Raw genomic sequence first — 17,401 nt, 5'->3', positions numbered from 1 at the left:
TGAACTTGAGTTGATGCTCCACCTGACTTCTGCCCTGGTTAGGGGGGTGGGGAGGGAAGCGTGGCAGATGGATGGACTTCACATCACCTCGACTTCTTTTCCTGGGTCTAATCACTTTCATTAAAATCCACCACACATTTCCAGTGTATTAAAAATATATTTGGTGTTAGGCTGTGCATGTCTTCAAAACCTGAGAAAAAACCCACGCTGAACCAGTAATATGGTTTTACATTCCCCTCGTTTGCAGGAAATAGAGTTCTGAGCAGTTCAGGCTGATTTATCCAACCTCAGAGAACAGACATGTTCCAGAAATATCCCCGCTCTGCTGGCCCTCCCCCTGGCTCTCTGAACTGCCTTGGCATCTATTTACAACTCCAGGAGTGGTCTTGCCTGCTAATTTCTGAGTAGGATGGGAAGGCAGGAGCCAGGGTCAGCTTGCCAAGGCCTGCCTCCTAGTCCAGGAAAGTCCTTTTGGGTCTTATATTCTGGGTTTTGGATCCAGCCTTTCTGGATAAAGTGGGGAAAGATATGCTGAAGTGGAAGCCGCATTTAGTGACAGAGGGGAGATGAATGTTCGTGGAAATGTTTGCATGCAGTTCCAAATGAACGTGTTTTAAAAGATTTATGTATCAGTTAAATATTTTGACAGCGAAGCAAAAATAACTGTGGAGACCCCCTCCATCTGGCTTCCCCCCGCTCCTGTTTACTGCATGAATATTTACACGGCTGCTTTGGAAGTTTCACCGATTCGAGGATGAATGTACAGAAAAAGAGTCTGTCTCCTGGCCAGAGTAGGAGACAACTTTTTAATCCTGAGAGTTGAGGATGAGGGAAAACACAAGTCCAGGCCACCCTCAAGGGGCTTCGTCTCCTCTCCTTTTGTGTCCGAGACTAAAGTCACACCCTCCACCCTTCCCACCAAATTCCTAATGAATGCTTTGCTGTTATTCTTACTAGTGGCAAATGTGATTGTACTTGCAGGGATGTGAGTGGCTGCGATAGAAAAACTTTGATTGGCAGCTAGTGCCAGGGAGAGAAAATGTTGCTTGTGCGTAAGGAATTTCAGCCGCTTCCCTCATGGGTCAGTGGGTAAAGAATCCACCTGCGATGCAGGAGACACAGGAGATGCGGGTTTGATCCCTGGGTTGGGAAGGAGGAGAAAATGGCAACCCACTCCAGTATTCATGCCTGGAGAATCTCATGAACAGGGTCGCAAAGAGTCAGATGTGACTGAGCAACTCAACAGAGACAGAAAGAAAGAATTTCAGGTCTATGGACCAGAAAAGTAGCACATGGAACTTTTTACTGGAATGCAATGGCACCCCACTCCAGTACTCTTGCCTGGAAAATCCCATGGACGGAGGAGCCTGGTAGGCTGCAGTCCATGGGGTCGCTAGGAGTCGGACACGACTGAGCGACTTCACTTTCACTTTTCACTTTCGTGCATTGGAGAAGGAAATGGCAACCCACTCCAGTATTCTTGCCTGGAGAATCCCAGGGACGGGGGAGCCTGGTGGGCTGCCGTCTATGGGGTCACACAGAGTCGGACACGACTGAAGCGACTTAGCAGCAGCAGCAGTGTAGCTTACATAGAGCAGGGTGGGCAGTCAGGGAAGGCTTCCTGCAAAGTTTTGAGGCAGAGCTGAGGAGTCTAAGAGTCAAGGAAGAGCTGGCTTGAAGGTTCCACCCCTTTAGGACCCCTGACCCACTGGGTGGGCCTCACCGGAGTCCCTGTACCTGCCTCCCACCATCTACAAGGCTCTCTGGCCAGGTCTCACTTCCCGATCTCATCTCAAACAAAAATGCTGAGAAGCAGAATTTTTTCCTTTTTTGAGGCTAAACCTCATTTGGTGGCAAATCCTGCCTGAGCTCCCATGAAGCTCTTGATCATCTTTATTTCTCTTTTACTCCTCCTCCTGAGTTTCACTACAAAATTCTGGGTGTGGTTGATTACAGATGACATCCCAGGCCCTGCTGCAGACAGTAGGAAATAAACAATCTTTAGACTGATTACTTTCCTAAAACCAACAAATTCAGAGTTCCAGTAGCCCACCAGGCTCCTCTGTCAATGAGATTCTCCAGGCAAGAATACTGGAGTGGGTTGCCTTGCCCTTCTCCAGGGGATCTTCCTGACCCAGGGATTGAACCTAGGTCTCCCGCATTGCGGGCAGATACTTTACCATCTGTGCCACCAGGGAAGCCCTCTGGCCCAAGCATTTTGACTAAGGGATTGTGGACCTGGGTCTTTCTTGCAGTAAATGCTCTGACTTTGTTGAAAAGTCTGTCTCCCCAGGAGCCCATGAGCTTACGAGAGGAGGCTAGTTTCATCTTTATATGCCAGGGCCCTCGATTGGGTCATGTCCATAAGCATGAAAAATATTGGTCGACAGATTACTAATCGGAGATGTTCACTGAGGGTGCCCCTCTTCTATGTACCGCCAGGGAGGATGACGGGCTGAGCTGTACAGGGTGGCTTTGACCATGAGATGTAGCGCAGCTGGATCAGGCAGATGTGGTACATTGTGCCCTGGTGGTGGGGGTGGGTGGTCACAGCCCTAAACGGGCAGGAAGGTAGGCGTGTGGACCCTGAAGACCCACCCCTCCCCCGCCCCCAGACTCAGGAAAAAACAGGGGCAGGAGACCTTGAATTTATTGATACTAACTCTCTGCTCCACGATGGAATGAGAAGGCTTGAAATGGAGCGGGACCCTATAGTCCTTGCCCTCCCCCATCATATCCTCCGCCTGCCTTTTGTCTGTGGAAAACTTTAGTCAAAGAATAAGTTTAATCAGAGAAGTGAGAAATGTGGAAGCAAAGGAAAACAGTCAGAGGAGACTAAATGATAATAATGTAGCCAGTTAGCTTAGTCAAGGACCTTTAGTTCTTCCTCAAGGGCTATAGATAAAATTCTGAGCCATATCCTGTGAGCTGTCATATAGATACTAAAACACCAGGTGGAGGAAGTTATCTACACGATGACCAGACAACAGAATGGGAGAGCCTAGAGATCTCTTCAAGGAAATGAGAGATACCAAGGGAACATTTCATGCAAAGATGGGCTCAATAAAGGACAGAAATGGTATGGACCTAACAGAAGCAGAAGATATTAAAAAGAGCTGGCAAGAACACACAGAAGAACTGTACAAAAAGGATCTTCACGACCCAGATAACCATGAAGGTGTGATCACTCACCTAGAGCCAGACATCCAGGAATGTGAAGTCAAGTGGGCCTTAGGAAGCATCACTACAAACAAAGCTGGTGGAGGTGATGGCATTCCAGTTGAGCTCTTTCAAATCCTGAAGGATGATGCTGTGAAAGTGCTGCACTCAATATGCCAGCAAATTTGGAAAACTCAGCAGTGGCCGCAGGACTGGAAAACGTCAGTTTCCATTCCAATCCCAAAGAAAGGCGATGCCAAAGAATTTTCAAACTACTGCCCCCTCCTTCTGTCTCTAAAAGTTCTCCCTTCACTGGTTGCCAAGGGTTGGGGGAAGTCAGCCTTTGCACAGATGTCCCCAGTTGCTTGCATCTGAAACAAAGCAAACTTGCCTTTCCACCAGCCTGGCCTGTTTACTGGCTTTTGAGCAGCAAACAACCGGATCCAAACACTCTTTGGTAACAAGTTCATTTAGAGAGAAACAAAGAAAAAAGGTCCTCCACCCCGCACATCCACGTTAGTGAAGTAGAAGCCACACTGGCTGAACAAATGAATAAAGTGATAAAGGAGGGCTTAATCCTTTATTTTAAATCCCTGATGAGTTTTGTTCTCCTACATGTCAGGGATTGGTTTATCGTCACTGTACGTGACATTCAAGGGACCTCCTCAGCGGCTCCTGACTTCTCTAGAGTCAGTACGGAGTAGAAGGACAGAGCATTCAGAAAATGAGGTAGAACCCTTGTGCCAGGTCTGACATCAGACACTATTTCTGCATGGGGGGAGCAAACAGCTTCGAAAAACTTGGTTGAATGAGTAAACTCATAGGGAAAATGATCAGCCGTGTGGTTACCAGAGACAGGAGTAGAGGGAGAGGGGAGTAGATGAAGGTGCTGAAAAGGTACAGATTTCCCGTTATAAGATAAATAAATGCTGGGATGTAATGTACAACATGATGGATATAATTTATAGGTAATTAAGATATATAAGGATGTATGTTACACAAAAATCGTTAAGAGAGTAAGTCCTGAGTTTTCATCACAAGGAAAAATACTTTTTTCTTTTCCTTTAATTTTCTACCTATGCGAGATGATGGACGATCACTACGTTTATTGTGATAATCATTTCATGATGGATGTGAGTCAGCCAACACCTTGAACTTACACAGTGCTGTACGTGTGTCAATTACATCTCAAATAAAAGCAGAATGAACAAACCTTTGGTTTAAGTAGATATTTGTGGAAACATCCCTAGAAATCTTGAAGGGGAACACTAGAGAGCGAAAAAAGAAAACAGGAAAAAAGAAGAAGGAAAAAAAACCTGTCATCCAACAGCGTGGTTGGGGGACTGCAGGATAACCTGTAACCCACTAGGTGGCACTGCGGATCCACCCTTGAAGCACTCAGCGCCTGTCTCTATGGTAACAAGTTTACAAATTTATGGGGAGAATTGGCCTCGTCCTCTGGGTGTGTGCGTGGTGTAAGAAGCAGTTTTGAGTGTTCAGAGAAGTCAGCTCTGTGCAGCAGGGACTGTTGATATGTAGGTGTCAAAGAGAGACAGAATCACGGAAACTTAATCATACTGTGCAAGGCGATGAGGTACGTGAGAGCGTAGAACTCACTCCTTCTAATACATTTATAAGTCGCATAAGTCGCTCCTTCTCATACACTTACAAAGCACCTTCTTACGGCTTTCCCTGACTGTGATGCTCTTTAATGCACGCGACTTGGAAGCAGGGATCCGAGGCAGGCTGGGAGCCTGGGGGTGGGCTGCAGGCTGGATTTGCTTTTGTGCAAGATAATACTGCAGGAGGTCAGCCCCGGGGGGAGCTGGGGTGGCTTGAATTGTGGGTGTTCTAGGGTTTTCTATTACATAAAATATTACGTAAGCCCAGACAGCCAGTTCTACGTGTTATTTCGTGTCTAGGCGTTTAAGATCGTTCTCTCTTGAATGTGGGTATCCAGGCGTTTATGATCGCTCTCTCTTGAATGTGGGTATCCCAGCTCTCTGTATTAAACGTTACCAGAATGTGGCTCTGCTAACCCTCCAGACCCCTCTTGCTTGATCATAAGCCCAGCTCCCTGGTCTTTGTCTCCCTGGTGCTGTAGTTTCTCACCGGCAAGGTGCCCGTGGCTCCCTATTTACTGTGCGCTCTCTGACTTGGATTCTGGGCCAAGAGGGCAGCAGCTCTGACGCCTGCAGGGCGGCAGACATACTTCCCATGCTGACAGCGAGTAAATAAAAATGCTGCTCTGGAGAAACCCCTTCCCCCCAATCCAGTTACTTAGTAGCCAGAGAATGTTTCTAAAAATATATACATATTTGTTTAATATTAATTGATTGATGATTGCTTTGCAATACTGGTTTGATTTCTGCCATAGGTGCAAGAGAATTTTTTCAAGGTGACCGGTTTACACCTGCAGAGGGCTTGCCTTGGTGTAGAATTTGTGTTGGTTTTTAACAGTAACAGGAGGAGAAGGAAGCCACAGAGGATGAGATGGTTGGATGGCACCACTGACTCAATGGACATGAGTTTGAGCAAACTCCAGGAGATGGTGAAGGACAGGGAAGCCTGGCGTGCTGCAGTCCATGGGGTCACAAAGAGTTGGATATGACTTAGCAACTGAACAACAGTGGAGCCAAATCGTTCTTTTTCTTTTTTATCTTTACCACTGAGCCTCCAGGGAAGCCCCCCAAATCATTCTTTAATTTTTGTTTTCATGGAGAGAGGGAAAAGAGGAAAGAATGAAAAAACAGGACCTGAGTGATATTTTTGCAGACCTTTCTTTGTAAGAATATGCTCGTCTTGGAGTTTTACCTGGATAGCTGTTCTGATTATTTCACAGAATATTTTTAAAATTGAAAATATTTTGAAGTAATTTCAGAGTTAGAGAAAAGTTATTTAAAAAGTATAAAGAATTGCCATGATGGCAGTGGTTTAGTTGCTTAGTTGTGTCTGAGTCTTGCGACCCCATTGACTACAGCCTACCAGGCTCCTCTGTCTGTGGACTTTTCCAGGCAAGAGTACTGGAGTGGGTTGCCATTTCCTTCTCTAGGGGGTCTTCCCAACGCAGGGATCAAACCTGCGTCTCCTAAGTCTTCTGCATTGGTAGGTGGCTTCTTTACCATTAGTGCCACCTGGGAAGCCCCCAAACGAGGACATCTTCTCATAAAACCACAGTATAATTACCAAAAGCCAGAAATTAACATCAACACAATACTGTTATTTAATTAACGCGTGCTTAGTCGCCTCAGTCACATTTGACTCTCTGTGACCCCATGGACTGTAGCCCGCCAGGCTCCTCTGTCCAAGGGATTCTCCAGGCAAGAACACTGGAGAGGGTAGACATTACCTTCTCCAGGGGATCCTTCTGACCCAGGGAGTGAACCTTGGTCTCCCACATTGCAGGAAGATTCTTTACAGTCTGAGCCACAAGGAAAGAATAATGAACTTTATTAAAATTTTGTCGATTTCTCCACTAGTGTTTTCCATTTCATTTTCATTTAATTTCATTTCAAACATTTTCCCACAGTTCCGGACCTAATCCAGGATCACATATTGCATTTAGTTCTCGTGTATATTTGTGTCTTTAAAAATGAGTGAATTTGTTTTTTACTTGATAGTGGCCTTTGATTTTTTCCTTTTCTTGCTATTGTGAGTCAGGGCCTTGTAATTGAAAGTTTTTCTGCTTCTGGGAATCATGGATGTATCTTAAGTGGCTGGCAGACCTGGTGATGGAAAATATATAAATCCAGTAAATTCCCTGGTTGTTGAAGGGTTAGGATCACGCTCTCAGTGAGGAGGGCCCGAGTAGTCAGGGAATAAAGTTCCCACAGACTGTGGGGCATGGCCAAATAAACCCCATAAACTGACACAAACCTGAACTCAGACCTGCTAGTTCCTAGCTGTGTGACCTTTGGAAAATTGCTTCACTTCTCTGAGCAGCAATTTCCTCTATAAACTGTAGATCATAATCTGAGTCTTGGAAAGTCAGTATGAGGATAAATGAAATAGATAATATCCAATGAAAACGTATCCACTGCAGGGCCTGGTGGAAAAAGCTCTATATGCACTTTCTTCCATTCCCAGAGGGAATCCTTTTTTATCATATTAAAAGTATTAAAGAATGCTCAAAATATTTGAAACTGTGTTTTCATTTTCTTAGATTTAAACCACAAAGTAGTTTAAGTAAACTTTTAAAGACTGTTCATTACCTCAACTTTTTCAACCATTGTAAACATTTAAAAGATCTCTATAACATTTTTTTTTGGTATATGTTAATTCCAAACTCCTAATTTATCCCTCCCTCTGCTTTCCCTTTGGTAAACGTAAGTTTATTTTCTAGGTCTGTGAGTCTAGTTCTGTTTTATAAGTTAATTTGTATCACATTTTGATTCCACATATAAGTGATATCATATGATGCTTATCTTTGTTTGACTTATTTCAGAAGAGGAACTAAAAAGCCTCTTGATGAAAGTGAAAGTGGAGAGTGAAAAAGTTGGCTTAAAGCTCAACATTCAGAAAACGAAGATCATGGCATCTGGTCCCATCACTTCATGGGAAATAGATGGGGAAACAGTGGAAACAGTGTCAGACTTTATTTTTCTGGGCTCCAAAATCACTACAGATGGTGACTGCAGCCATGAAATTAAAAGACGCTTACTCCTTGGAAGGAAAGTTATGACCAACCTAGATAGCATATTCAAAAGAAGAGACATTACTTTGCCAACAAAGGTTCGTCTAGTCAAGGCTATGGTTTTTCTTGTGGTCATGTATGGATGTGAGAGTTGGACTGTGAAGAAGGCTGAGCGCCGAAGTATTGATGCTTTTGAACTGTGATGTTGGAGAAGACTCTTGAAGAGTCCCTTGGACTGCAAGGAGATCCAACCAGTCCATCCTAAAGGAGATCAGCCCTGGGATTTCTTTGGAAGGAATGATGCTAAAGCTGAAACTCCAGTACTTTGGCCACCTCATGCGAAGAGTTGACTCATTGGAAAAGACCCTGGTGCTGGGAGGGATTGGGGGCAGGAGGAGAAGGGGACGACAGAGGATGAGATGGCTGGATGGCATCACTGACTCGATGGACGTGAGTCTGAGTGAACTCCGGGAGGTGGTGATGGACAGGGAGGCCTGGCGTGCTGGGATTCATGGGGCTGCAAAGAGTCGGACACGACTGAGCGACTGATCTGATCTGATCTGATGATAATTTCTAGGTCTATCCATGTTGCTGCAGATGGCATTATTTTATTCTTTTTAATGGCCGAGCAATATTCCGTTGAACCACATCTTCTTCATCCATTCACCTGTCAGTGGACACTTAGGCCGTCTCCATGGCTCTGGTAAACAATGCTGCAGTGGACATTGGGATGCATGTATCTTTTGGATTAGAGTTTTCTCTGGATGTATGCCCAGGAGTGGGACCACTGGATCATACGGTAACTCTCTTTTTAGTTTCTTAAGGAAACTTTATACTGTTTTCCACAGCGGTGCTTTTTTTTTTTGTCTACACCATGTGCCTTGTGGGATCTTAGGTCGCTGACTGGGGCTTGAAACCAGGCCCTCACCGGTGAGAACGTGGAGTTCTAACCACTGGGCAAAAGAACTCCCAGTGGTGCTTTTATAAATGAAAGTTTTTGTTTTGAGATAATCGTAGATTCACATGCAGTTATAAGACATAATTCAGAGAGAGCTCATGTACCCTTTATCCACGTTGCCTCCTTGGGAACTTCTTGCGGAACACTGGAACAGCGTCTCCGGAAATTGGTGATGGACAGGGAAGCCTGGCGTGCTGCAGTCTATGGGGTCACAAAAAGTCGGACATGACTGAGCGACTGAACTGAACCGAACATTAACACAGTAGGGCACACAAACTTCTCCAGGCCAGAAAGTAGTCAGACTGGTTTGTATTTCCACTAAAAGAGCAATACTTGAGAAAAAAAAATTTTTTTTGGAAAACCTTTTCAAAACTTGAAATCAGAGATTCTTATTTTCCAATAGTGAGAGTATTAAAAAGAAAACAATTCTCAAGAAACAAGATTGTTGAAATATGAAAAATTCCCAACAATTGATAAGATACTCTGGAGCAGGATCTCTAACAACATGCAATGTTGAGACATAATGATTTTTCTCGTAATTGCCAATTCTGTAAAAGTAAGAAAAACAAATCCAGGAGGAATTGTTTGGCAAGTTTCATGAATCTAGCTTAAGTTTTGCATTTTTGGTGCACTTCCTTCAGTTGCAGGACCTAAGAAAGGCAGCATCAACCCCAAGTATAAGTGATTATAGAGAAGCTGTGATTGGCGGATGGGCGAGGGGCCATGAATGAGCCATGGCTCCCACTGCAGACTTAAGTGATAATACTTGATGTAAAAACTCAAGTTACGCCAGGCAGGACATTTAGCACATAAGTGAATAAATAAACTGTTTATAAACTGACATTTGACTCTTTATTCCACATCCCTAGAAAGTTTGGGTTTTCAGGTTGACCCCCACACTTTTTTTAAATAACGTATTCTCACTAGGAAAATGGAAGGTCACTTTGCGTTTGGCTGTCAGGGAAAGTTTTCCGCCCTTCTTGGCTGTGGGATAAGAATTTAACTATGTCTCCTCTGGCCATTTAACTTCCAACACAGTCAAGGCAGAGCTAATAGAAATAAACGTGGAAGCAGGGCAGCAGGTTGGGAGCTGATTTGCATTAGAACTTCCCTGAATACCTCGAGTTTGCAGTTTTTAGGATGCCCTGAGTTGACCTGCAGGAATGTAATTTAACTAGTTTGCTACCCATTTAAGCCTCAGGCATGTTCAAGCTATATGTTTTTTTTTTTTCCCCCATCAGGATTCTAACAGTGTAATTTATTTTCTCCATTAGTGTTCACTCCTGAATGCTGGTTCAGATGCTTATTGGGAAGACATGGAACTGCTTGACAGTGTGGGTTTTGGCTTTGCTAAAATTAATTAAATTAAATTAGTGGCCCCGGGCACTGGATGGTGGTCTTTAAGATTTTCTCCTTTGTAAGCAGGAAGGTAACTGGCTGTACTCTTCAGTATCACTGGAGGTTAGTGAGTTGACACAGCTGTGGTGGGTATGTAGGTATAGGTTGGCACAGGTGGTGACACAGGTAGGTGGTAGCTTGGCACAGGTGTGTCCTGGGCTTAAACAGAGTCCCCAGAAGTTGATCATCTGCCCCTTGCCTGCAGACCTCGGGTCCCACCCTGGGCTCTGTCTAGCCCTCCCTCCTGCTGAAGTGGGCTCACTGGAAGATGGAGAAAGAGCTTATGTCTCTTGGTGTTAATTTACCATAGTGTTAGTCGCTCAGTCGTGTCTGACTCTTTGCGACCCCATGGATGGAGTCCACCAGGCTCCTCTGTCCATGGGCTTCTCCAGGCAAGAATACTGGAACAGGATGCCATTTCCTTCTCCAGGGGATCTTCCTGACCCAGGGATCGAATCTGGATCTCTGGCATTGTAGGCAGATTCTTTACCAATTGAGCCACCAGGGAAGCCAAAATCACATCCCACCGTCCCTGGGTGGGCTTGAATCACCAACATTTTGTTTAACAGCTGAATGTACTAACCGATTGCACCGGAGTTCCCATCAGGATGTCTGTGTGCAGGTGTGTGGAGGGGTGTGTGTGTGTCTAGCAGCTGAGTCCTTTCCTCAAAACCCAGTCTTCTTTTCCCCAGACTGGCAGACAGGTGGGGACTGTGATCATCTGGCCAGCCTCTCTGCACCTGGCCTGCCCACTCCAGAGTCCCCGCCCTGCTCTCAGCTGGACATCTCGGGCACCTGAATTCCCTTCTGCCTTGAGTCGAGAGGTCAGCCTCACCTAGGGGGACCAGCAGCCCAAAAGAAGCTCTGCAGAGGTCTGAATCCTATATGGGAGACAGGCTCAAATCTTTCCCTGTAGGATGCCTCCAAGCTCCAGGCACATCAAGGGAGTGGCTGCCCGGGCATCTGCAGTATTCAGTGCCAGTCCTCAGGTGACCGCTAGGGGACAGTGTGGCCCGACTCCTGCTGCCACCTGGTGCCCCACGGCCCAGCCCCGCTGGTTGAGCAGTGCTGTGTGCTGCAGTTCAGAGCCATGGCCCGCAGCTATCGTCACCACCTACACCTGCTGCTTCTCCCCCTCGACCACAGCCACAGGTCAGAAATGCTTTCTTGCCTCTGAGCCCCGGAACGTCTCTTTCATGGGACTCCTGGGGGCTGAGCAACCAGAAATCTCACTTGGCATTTGGCATATTCTGGCATTTCTTGCAATCTTTTAGTGTAACTTATGTCTACATTCAGTTTTATGTTTCCAGAGGGAAGGGTCCGACTCTTTACAACTCCATGGACTGCAGCCGACCAGGCTCCTCTGTCCATGGGATTCTCCAGACAAGAATACTGGAGTGGGTTGCCACAACCTCCTCCAGGGGATCTTCCCAACCCAGGGATTGAACCCATGTCTCCTGCCTTACAGGCAGATTCTTTACCACAGAGCCACTGGTGAAGCCCCATTTCTGGGTACACCCAGATATTCCTAGATCCATGGCCCTCCGTCCGGTCTCACTCCTCAACTGTGTTCCTCACCCTCTGTTTCCTTATCCATCAAATGCGGACAGTACGCATACATATTTGCCTCACTACCCACAAAGGACATGCTGTTTGTGGTTTAGTTGCTAAGGCACGTTTGACTTTTTGTGACCCCATGAACTGTAGCTCACCAGGCTCCTCTGTCCATGGGATTCTCCAGGCAAAAATACTGGAGTGGGTTGCCACTTCCTTCTCCAGGGTATCTTCCCGACCCAGGGATCAAACTTTGCCCCTCTGACTCTGCCTCTCTTGCATTGCGGTGGTTTCTTTACCATCTGAGCCTCTGGGGAAGGACCCATGAAAATGACATGTTTTCCCCATAACCTCTTCAGGGGCTGAAGGATTAAAAGAATAAACACAGCAGTTAGGAGTTGAAGGCTTAGGAGGCAATCAGGCATCCCTTTTGAAAGCCTCTTGTCTCTGGGATGACCACTTTGATGACATCACGAGCTGTGTATACAGCATGGCTCCTTGGCAAGTGTAGGGGGCTTCTCGGGGTCACTGATGGGCGTGACGACCCGCTCATTGCCCTAAACATCCGAGCTAGGTTGTGGTTCTTTGACCTTGTATTATGTCTCAGTTTTATGCTTTTCTAAACCCTCTCATATATATTTTTTCCCATTAGTTGGTACCCAGCCTGTTGTGGCAGCTGGGACATTTGCTGGGGAGACCTGTCTGGAGTCACTGAGCTGATGGTGGAAGTCAGGATGGAAAGGGGATTGCTCTCTAGACACCTTCTGTCTTCTTCTCACTCTCACTCCTGCTCGGAAGTGGATGCTGTCGGGGACTTCCCTGGTGGTCCAGTGGCCGAGAGCGCTCCCAGAGCAGGGGGCTGGGGTTCCATCCCTGGTCAGGGAACTAGATCCCACATGTAACAACTAAGAGTTCACATGCAGCAACTAAGACCTGGCACAGCCAAATAAATGAATAAATAAATATTAAGAAGAGAAACAAATGCTGTTTTCAGGGCAGGAGGGCACTGTGGGGCAGCGCCTTGGGCACCCTGGCAGTGCCATGCCTGTGTTCCCATCACCCACAAGAGTGGCCAGTCACTGCATCATCTGGTAACTTCTGAACTGGCCTCGGTTACTCAAAGTGTGGTCGGTGGATCAGCAGCATCAGCTGGAGCACGTTGGAGCTGCAGCGTCCCAGCCCACCCCAGGGCTGCGCCGGAGCCCAAGGGGGCTGCCGTCCTCCCCATGAAACCTGTGTGGTCAGCGCGGCCTGTTGAGTGAATGGTCATCAGTCATGGTATGCGTGTCGGTGGTTGAGGGGTCCCCCTTCCCAGGCCCTCAGTGATAGATACAGGGACCCCCAGGTAGGCAGCTCTCTGCTCTGAGCTCAGGGGTCAGATTCATGCATTACAACCCCCAAGGGCCTCCTGGAGCCCACTGATCTGACTTTAGGCCCACGTGGAGGTCACTGAAGCCCAGCAGGGCCCACAGCCTGAGGACACTGTGTCTGTGGCCTCTCCCCTCTCACAAGGCCATTTCTGACCCTTCATTCTCCTCCGGCGAGGGGGCAGTCTTCCCCAGTGCCGACCCAAGCCAGACACTCAGCAGAAACCCTAGTCATTTCCTCTAATGCGAAGAGAAAGGCGCCCACTTTATTAACAACATAAATCCCAGAGGGTCTGCATCAGTCTTAATTGCTAAGCACGGAGGGCCCACGTGTTCATAAAAATGCTCTGAAGAGGCCCTGGGAACCCCTGTACCACCCCTGGTAGCATCCTCCTGTAAACACACCCATGTCCTGGAGTGGAGCACATTGTCTTAGAGAGAATTGTGTCAGCTGGAACCAAGCTGAATTCAGCCTAATGCAAAATTCATGCCAAAGGATGGATGGCAAATGAAAGATAGTTTATTAATCCAGCTTATTCAAGGCTCCTAAGAAACAGTCGGGTGGCAGAAGCAGCCCATGAATATTCTTGATGCTAATTGGGATGGTGCTTCCGGCCTCTGCTGGGCGGAGGTGGGAGGGGGCAGGTCGGGAGGCAGTGTTCACAGTCCCCTTTGGGAGGCGAAGAGTTGGGCCTGGCTGTGAGCGGCCACCTCCCGACTGTGGCCCGGCTAAGGGAGCCATGTCCCTGCCCCATCTGGACGACTGGATCACGGCCCCCTGCGACACGCACCGTCAGTTGTCCCCCGCATTCCTCCCTGTGGCTGCGCACGCGTGGGTGAAGCAGGATCTGTATGGAGCTGCTCCTGATGAGGAGTCAGGGGCGGGGGGCACACGGCATGGGCGGGGGCCTGGCATCCCAGCTCTGTGCCTGCCAGCCACGTGGCTTAAGGGACACTTCCTGCCCCGCTTGGCTGTAACTTTCCCTCTTCACCATGTTCTAGGGGTTCCACGAGGTAGGTGTGCAGAGTCCTGGAAGGGGTCTGGTGAGCGCTCGGTACACGGTAGCTGTGTCACGTCGATTCCCACGGTGGTCCCACTGACCTCCATCCTCTGAAGGTGGCCTGGCCTACTGACTTGCTTTAAAACATTTTTAAAGACTTTTAAAAAATGTGTGTGCTCAGTCGCTTCAGTCATGTCTGACTCTTTGAGACCCCATGGACTGTAACCCACCAGGCTCCTCTGTCCATGGGATTATCCAGGCAAGAATACTGGAGTGGGTTGCCATGCCCTCCTCCAGGGGATCTTCCTGACCCGGGGGTCAAATTCGAGTCTCTTACATCTTCTGCACTGGCAGGCGGGTTCTTTACCACTAGCACCACCTGGGAAGATCCTTTTTAAATAAATATTTAAGAGTCGTTTCGGAGAAGGCAATGGCACCCCACTCCAGTACTCTTGCCTGGAAAATCCCATGGATGGAGGAGCCTGGAAGGCTGCAGTCCATGGGGTCGCTAAGAGTTAGGCACGACTGAGCGACTTCACTTTCATGCATTGGAAAAGGCAATGGCAACCCACTCCAGTGTTCTTGCCTGGAGAATCCCAGGGACGGGGGAGCCTGGTGGGCTGCCGTCTCTGGGGTCGCACAGAGTCGGACACGACTGAAGTGACTTAGCAGCAGTTAAGAGTCGTTTTTAAATTTTCAGTTGTTCGGCTGCGCCAGGATTTAGTTGTGGCGTGTGGGTTCTCGTTCCCTGATCGGGGATGGAACTCAGGCCCCCTACACTGGGGGAGTGGAGTCAGCCGCTGGACCACCAGCGAAGTCCCTAAGAGTAGCTTTAAGGTCTCAGAAAAGCTGAGAGGGAGGTGCAGAAATGTCCATAGACACCCTCACCAATGCAACGTCCCCCACCAGAGTGGTGTCTTTGTCACAAGTGACGTACTTGCACTGACGTATCCTTGTCACCCAAAGTCCATAGCTTGCATGAGTTCGCTCTTAGTGTTGTACGTTCTGTGGGTTTGGACAACTACGTAATTATACGAATCCAATCCATCATTATAGTAGCGGACAGGGGATTTCTTTTTTTTCGGTTGTGCTGGATCTTAGTTGCAGCAAGCAGGATCTTAGTTCCCTGACCAGGGGTCGAACCCGGGCCCCCGGCATTGGGAGCACAGATTCTTAACCACTGGACCACCAGGGAAATCCTGCACACACAGCATTTACACCGCCCTAAAAATCGTCTGTGGACCACCTATTCATCTCTCCCTTCCTTCTAACCCCTCACAACCACTGAAAGGACCTTTTTACAGTCTCCACAATTTTGCTTTTTTCCGGAGTGTCTTATAGTTAGAATAATACAGTACGTATGTAGCCTTTTCAGATAGACTTCTTTCACTTAGTAGTATGAACTTAAGGTTTCCTCCTCGTCTGTTCATATCCTGATGGCTCATTTCTTTTCGGTATTGAATACTATTTCATTCTCTACGTGTATCACGGTTTTTTTTTTTAATCCATTCACCTACTGAAGGATGTCTTGGTTGCTTCCAAGTTTTGACAATTATGAATAAAGCTGCTATAAACATCTGTGTGCAGGTTTTTGTGTGAACATATGCTTTCAACTTCTTGGGAAGAATGCCAAGGAGAGCGATTGCTGGATCATATGGTAAGAGGATGTTTAATTTTACAAGAAGACTAAAGCTGTCTTCCAAAGTGGCTGTACCGTTTTGTGTTCTCACCGGCAGCGAGGGGACATTCCTGCTGCTCCACAGTGTCACCAGCATTTCATGCTGCCCGTGTTCTGGAGTTTGGACATTCTAATAGGTGTGCAGTGGCATCTCGTGTTGCACAGTGACTTGATCTAATAAACAGCACTGCAAAGGTGATGGAGTACCCCCTCTGTGATTAGATCACAACAGCCACGACTTTCCTATTGTTAGCTCTCTCTCTCTCTCTCTGGCCCTCCGGTTGCTCGCTCTGTTTACCAGCTCCATGCGGCAAGGATCAGGAGAAGGCCTCCAGGCAACAGCCAGTGTGGAACGGAGGCCCTCAATCCAAGAGCTTGAGAGGAACAGAATCCTGCCACCAATCACTTATGTGAGTTTGGAAGCAGATCCACCTGCCGGCTGACTTACTGATGAGTGCAACCCCGGTGGTACCTTCAATGCAGCATGGGAGAGATCCAGACCCAGAGGGCCCAGCTAAGTCACACTTGCATTCCTGACCTACAGAAACTGTGAGAGAACAGATACTGTTTTTCAGACAGCAACTTTTGGGATCTTTTGTTATGCAGCAGTAGCTAACAGACACAGTAGCCCCCAGAATATGTTTATTATTTTAACTGTCCTAACTCTGGTTAATGATATTAACAGGGGGCACAGCTAAATCACAGAGAAGAGGAATTTCTGGAATACTGATTTCTCAGCCCCCATGCTGACTTAGTTCACTTGGGTTGAGCCCCAGAGGAGGCTGACATGCACCCCTAGCAGGAAAAAAATGTTATTACAGTTCACGGGCTGACTATTGCAAAGAAGCAGGGAGCTTTGAAAAAATGCTGAGTTCTGGCCTTGTTGTGGAAGACTGATTCAGTAGACTAAGAGTGAGACCAGGGATCTGAAGTTCAAAAAAACAACCTCAGGTGTTTCTCACAATCATGTCGGGTTGGAAACTCCTGGCTTAGGTGATATTTGCATTATTTAGCTAATGTGCACATTCTCTGCAGTGTCTGCCTAATATTAAAACAGTGGCTTCTATTCCTGACTGCACACTACGATCACTGTGGGAGCTTTTAAAAGAATACCTTACCTGGCGCCCCACCCCAGACTAATTAAACCAGCGTCTCTGGGGTGGGGGGGCTCTGGCACTAATATTTTTAAAAGCTCCTCTGTTAAATCTAATGTGCAATGAGGGTTGAGATCTTCTGTTTTAAACCTTTAATGAACACATAGAATTTACTCATCACCTGCACTTGGAGGCTGTGTTTGATTATTGTCTGTTTTTAGTCTTTCATAGAACTGATTTTTTTATTCAAGATGTGAGTTTTCCAGCCTGATCTGTGTAAACCTGTTGGGATCTGTATCTCCCTTTGAGTTGAAGGCTAGAATTCCACCAAGGTGGCTGAAGATGAGGCTTGCTTTAAATAGTTTTTTGGGCAGCTTCACCTATTATTGGTTAGGTTTGTGGAAGAACTGAACCTTTAGGTCTTTTCCACACACACTGGTCTTGAAATAGTCTCCTCTATTAGGTATTTTGGTGGTGATTCTTTTGATGGTTGTGACCAGAGAGGCAGTGAGCCTGGGTCCTGAGAGCTGGTGGGACGACCCTTTAGGGCAGGTCAATA

This window comes from Bos grunniens, chromosome 21, assembly GCF_055505025.1.
Source record: "Bos grunniens cultivar Pamir isolate PY7600 chromosome 21, Bosgru_T2T1.0, whole genome shotgun sequence".
Taxonomy (NCBI): Eukaryota; Metazoa; Chordata; class Mammalia; order Artiodactyla; family Bovidae; genus Bos; species Bos grunniens.
Note: the sequence above shows the minus strand (reverse complement) of the source record.